The sequence below is a fragment of the Gossypium arboreum genome, chromosome 13, assembly GCF_025698485.1.
Source record: "Gossypium arboreum isolate Shixiya-1 chromosome 13, ASM2569848v2, whole genome shotgun sequence".
Lineage (NCBI taxonomy): Eukaryota > Viridiplantae > Streptophyta > Magnoliopsida > Malvales > Malvaceae > Gossypium > Gossypium arboreum.
Window position 1 is genome coordinate 17,440,410 of NC_069082.1, and position 6,427 is coordinate 17,446,836.

Sequence of the window (6,427 nt, forward strand, 5' to 3'; positions counted from 1 at the left end):
TACCTTATATGTACAGATTCCATTTTGAGTCTAGTTTCATTATAAACAAACTAAACCAGTATTAAAGCCCTGTACAGAGAGATATTCAAGTTATACCGGGCGAAGGTCAGAGCAGTCGATCCCTGTAACATGGGTAACTTTAACTAATAAACTGTACCAATTGGCCCGACCAAAAATCCTAGAAATAAATCCATGGATGGATATATGAGTCTAAATTCAGGGAAAATTTACGAAACCAGTTTCCGAGTTTTGAAACTCGAGATATGATTTTTAAGGCGACAGTGACGCAGTTTTCCAGCCTGACTGGAAATGTCAAATTGGTGGGCAAAACATGTGAACTTGGCTTGTTAACCCCTCGGGTCCGACACCGGCAATGGTCTCGGGTTTGGGGTGTTACAATTTTATTGGTATCAGAGCCACGGTTTAGTCGATTCTAGGACTACCGTGATGTGTTTGGGGTCTAGCTATACATGCCATTAAATGATGAATCGATAGTGTGATGATTTCTGACAATTTGACTTTATGTTTGTTTATAGCAATGGATCCCGATCCCAACCGAAAGCGATAGTGATGATGTGGAGAGTGTGGCACCTGCTCCGCGCAAGGGACAGCGCGGCGGACTCTCAACCTATGGCCAGCAATCCTAATGACGAGGCTAGGCAAGCCTTTTATAGTGTGATGAACGAATGGTTTAATCAATACATTCGAACCAACACTACTGTTCCACAACCTCCATTCCCGACAAATGCAACCCCGCACCTACAATACCTCCGATGGTGACCAAATAAGGTCAAGTAAGCCCCATCGATAGGATTCGAAAACATGGGGCCACTGAATTTAAGGCTACGGATGATGATGATGCCGAAGCGAGCTGAATTATGGTTAGATAACACTATCCGGTGCTTGATGAGCTATCCTGTACACCCGATGAGTGCTTAAAGTGTACCATCTCCTTGCTACGAGTCCGCCTACTATTGGTGGAGTACTTTGACTTCGTGGTGCCTAGAGAGCAAGTGACTTGGGAATTCTTTCAAACCGAGTTCAGAAAAAAGTATATCATCGAGATTCATCGACCAAAAGCGGAGGAATTTCTTGATCTTAAGCAAGGTTCTATGTCCGTTATCGACTACGAACGAAAGTTTGTGAGGCTTAGCCGTGCTGCGAGAATGCATTTCGTCCGAAGCTATTATGTAAACGCTTCGAGGATGGGCTGAATGATGATATAAGGATGTTTGTTGGCATTCTCGAGATACGAGAGTTCGTAGTACTTGTTGAGCGAGCTTGTAAAGTCAAGAGCTTAGAAAGGAGAGACAAAAGCTGATGTGGGGATTGGAGAATTCGAAAGAGGTCCTCGGAAAGTCTCTTCAACAAGCATCGAAGAGATTTCGAGATGATGCGAGCCGGTCTAGAAGCGTTTGGGCTTTTCTAGATGAGGACGCGATCGACCCCTGTGACCACACGAGTCGCCCGATCGCCGATGGTGGAAATGATCGCCGAGAGAGGCGAGTGTCCACATTGTGGCAAATGGCATTCGGGAGCTGTTGGTTTCGTGATTGCTCTCGCTATAAGTGTGGATCGGCCGACCACTTTATGAAGGATTGCCCGAGGATGCATGAACAGAATGTAAGTCGGAGGGCAAACCCGGTGCTACCATCGCCGAGGTAGGCCACCTAGAAATATGGGCAATGTCGGTGGCGGTCGAGAGGATCTAGAGATGCTACCATCGATTCGAGGCTCATGCTCCTGCTAGGACTTATGCCATACGCCGCACGCCGAGGATCTTGCCTCTCCGGATGTTATTACCGGTACTTTCACTCTTTTCAATACAAATGTGATTGCTTTGATTGACCCCGGTTCTACTCATTCATATATATGTGAAACCTTAGCATCCGAGAAGACTTTTCCTATTGAGTCTCTTGAGTTTGTAATTCGGTGTCAAACCCTTGGGTCATTACGTGCTTGTTAACAAAGTGTGCAAGAAAAGTCCCCTAGTGTTCCGAGGTTCTTGTTTTCTGGCGGACTTAATGCTTTTGCCGTTCGATGAGTTCGATGTTATTCTTGGTTTGGATTGGTTGACCATGCACGATGCGGTTGTAAATTGCAAGAGCAAGACTATCGATTTGAGGTGCGCGAATAATGAAATAGTTCGGGTTGAGTCCACGGACTTAAAGGGGTTGCCAGTTGTAATATCAGCGATGTTGGCCCAGAAATATGTAAGAAAAGGGTGCGAAGCGTACCTTGCGTACGTGCTCGATGACAAGGAATCAGAGAAGAAACCCGAATCTGTGCCCGTGGTTTGTGAATACCCGGATGTTTTCCCCGAGGAATTGCCGGGTTTACCACCTGTTCGGGAAATAGAATTTGGCATCGAATTGGTACCTGGTACCACTCCAATTTCGATAGCTCCGTATCGTATGGCACCAACGGAATTAAAGGAGTTGAAAGCTCAGTTGCAAGAATTGGTGGATAGAGGTTTTGCTCGCCCGAGTTTTTCGCCTTGGGGTGCGCCGGTGTTGTTCGTGAAGAAGAAGGATGGAACCATGCGACTGTGCATCGACTATCGTCAGCTTAACAAAGCGACGATAAAGAACAAATATTCGTTGCCACGTATTGATGACTTGTTCGATCAATCAAGGGAGCCTCGGTGTTCTCGAAAATAGATTTGAGATCGGGCTACTATCAATTGCGAATCCGAGATTCGGGCGTGCCCAAGGCGCCTTGAGCGAGATATGGTCACTATGAGTTCCTAGTGATGCCGTTTGGGCTCACTAATGCCCTGCGGTATTTATGGATTTAATGAATCGAATCTTTAGACCATATTTGGATCGATTCGTAGTCGTGTTCATTGATGACATCTTGGTCTATTCAAGAAATGAGACCGAACATCTTTGAACACTGCGGTTAGTGCTGCAAATTTTACGGGACAAGCAATTATATGCTAAGTTCAGCAAGTGTGAGTTACGGTTAAGAGAGGTTAGCTTCTTGGGTCATGTGGTATCGTGACGGGTATTCGAGTCGACCGAATAAAATTTCAGCCATACTAAATTGGAAGCCTCCAGAAATATTCCGAGGTTCAAGCATTTTGGGGCTTGCGGTTATTACCGACGATTTGTAAAGGCTTCTCAACGATAGCCACGCCGATGACGGCTTACTCCAAAAGGACGTTAAGTTCGAATGGAGGAGAAATGCCAAAAAGTTTCGATCAACTGAAAACTTATTTGATGAAGCCCCAATTCTAGTGCAACCCGAGTCCAAGCAAGGAGTTTGTTATCTATAGCGACGCCTCTCTACTTGGGTTAGGTTGCGTATTAATGCAAGAAGGTCGAGTTGTGGCCTGTGCGTCGAGGCAATTAAAGGCACATGAGAAAAATTATCCGACTCATGATCTCGAATTGGCGCCATCGTATTCGCCTTTAAAGATTTGGCGACATTACTTATTTGGTGAAAGGTGCCATGTATACTCGGATCACAAAAGTCTCAAGTATTTGATGACCCAAAGAGACTTAAATCTGCGACAAATACGTTGGCTCGAGCTGTTAAAGGATTATGAGTGATCATTGACTATCACCGGGAAAGGCGAATGTGGTTGCGGATGCCTTGAGTCGTAAATCGTTATTCACTTTACGAGCGATGAATGTGCACTTGTCTATCCGATCCGACGGTGTGTTAGTGGCTGAATTGAAAGCCAAACCATTATTGACACACCAAATTCGAGAAGCTCGTAAAGTCGATGACGAGTTGGTTGCAAAACGGCTGCGTGTGTTCGAACAAGGACTCGGAGTTTCAAATCGACGATGACGATTGTTTGAGGTTCAAAAGTCGTCTGTGTGTCCCAAAGAATTCAGAACTCATTTCGATAATTCGAATGAAGCCCATTGTAGCCGAATGGCAATCCACCCGGGAGTACGAAGATGTACAATGATTTGAAACGTCGCTTTTGGTGGCATGGTATGAAGCGAGACATCTCCGACTTTGTTTGAGATGTTTAATATGTCAACAAGTGAAAGCGGAACATCGGTGCCTTCAGATTACTTCACCAATCACGATACCCGAGTGGAAATGGGATCGAGTCACAATGGACTTTGTATCCGGACCGCCATTGTCGCAAGTAAGAAGGATGCGGTTTGGGTCGTGGTAGATCGATTGACTAAGTCGGCCCACTTTGTCCCCAGACGTCGGATTTTTCAATGGACAAATTAGCGGAATTGTACGTTTCTCGATTGTGAGATTACACGGGTGCCTATTTCTATCGTGTCGATAGAGATCCGAGATTTACCTCGCGATTTTGGAAAAAGTTGCAAGAAGCTTTGGGTACCAAGTTGCATTTCAAGACCGCCTTTCACCCCAAACCGATGGTCAATCCGAGCGGATAATTCAGATACTTGAGGATATGTTAAGATGTTGCGTCCTCGAGTTTAGTGGTTCATGGGAGCGGTATTTGCCGTTGATTGAATTCGCCACAACAACAAACTTTCAATCAAGTATTAAGATGGCACCCTACGAGGCCTTGTACGGTCGTAAATGCCGACGCCATTGTTTTGGACCGAGCTCGGTGAAAGCAAGATTTTCGGGTGGATTTGATTAGGGATGCTGAATGAAAGTGAAAGTAATCCGTGAAAGTCTGAAGATAGCCTCCGATCGTCGAAGTCGACGCGGATCCGAGGCGTAAGGATATCGAGTATCGTGGGTGATAAAGTGTTTCTCAAGGTATCGCCTTGGAAAAAGATACTCGTGTTCGGCCGTAAGGGCAAGTTGAGCCCGAGGTTCATTGGACCATATGAGATATCGAGCGAGTCGGTCCGGTGGCATATCGCTTGATTTTGCCCCGAACTCAAAAGGTTCACGATGTCTTTCACGTTTCGATGCTTCGACGCTATAGATCCGATCCATCGCACGTGATTAGTCCATCGAAATTGAAATTCAAGCTAATATGAGTTATGAGGAAGAACCGATTCGTATCCTATCACGAGAAGTGAAAGAGTTGCGAAACAAGCGGGTTCCGCTAGTGAAAGTGTTATGGCTCAAGCACGGGATAGAAGAAGCTACTTGGGAGACCGAGAACTCTATGAAAGAACGATATCCAAACCTATTTACGGTAAGATTTTCGGGACGAAAATTCCTTAAGAGGGGGGAGTTATGACACCAAAATAGACCCTAGCAGGAATGTGGTTTCGGGACCACAAAACCGAGGCATAACAATAATTTAAAATTTATTTCGATGCCTATAATATGTGAGTATTCATGTATGACATTTTTTGATGATTGATTTAGTGTTATAAAGGTGAATTTCACTAGAAAGGACTTGTGTGAGAAAATTTAGAATTGAGATAGGCAAATGTGGAAGTGGCCTATTGATGCACACTAGGAAATGTTGTCCTTGCATGTCAAATTCCCAAATTTGACTATAGTGGCCGGCCATGGTGATGAATATGGGCAAAAGAAAACATGTCTTAAACATGTTTTGCTAGTGGTGCATGTTAGAAATAATAAAATAAGAGTATGGAAAAAAAAAGGAAAAAAAAGTGTTCATCTTTCACCATAGCTCTTGGCGAATGTCCTAAGGAAAGAAAAGAAAATTTTGCTCATCCATTTTCACTTCTTGGCGAAAATACTAAGGAAAAAGGGGAGGATTTTTGCTTCATGCTTGGTTTGGAAGAGATCTAGAAGGAGATTTGGCTAAGTTTGCATCAAGATTAAGGTATGTATGAGGTTGTGTTAGGAGTTTCATGCATGTCTTGGTTGCTAACTAGATGTGCATGTTAGCCATGGCTCAAATCTTTGTTATGCCATCGAAATGGTATTTGGCCAAAGTTGTTATGGTGATAAAGCCATTGCATGCTAAGTGTGAAGCTTGATGATGATGCATGCAATGATGGATTTTCTACTCATGAGTAAGATTTTGAGTTTTCTCTTTGTTTTATCATGATTGAAGTTGAAAAGGAGCATGATTGTCATATTCGCCATGATGCATTCTTGAGCATGATTCATGCTTCTTGCATGTTAGTTAAAATTTGTGTTTTGGATGGCTATGGACACCTTGAAAATTCGGCCATGCTCATATATGCATATATATGATTGCACATTATGTTTTGGTTATGAACTAAGTGATGAATATATTGGTTTAAAGAAGAAGATGTGGAAGAATGCTTGTGAAATTGCAAGCACAATTCGCCTAGCACACATGTAGGTGCTTGATGCTATATTATAAGTTTTGGGCCACAATGTGCAAAGCATTAATTAGTAAATTGCATGCTGTTTTTGTGAGGTATTAAGTGCAAAATTGACCTCAACATGTACATGAATATTCGCCTTGGGTAGCCTATTGAAGGCCTTAGCATTTCCTTGATGCTCGAATAAATTGTATTGAATTGCTTGATGTAGTATAAAATGTGCATGACCATTGTGTATTCAAGCTAAAGGGTGGCCA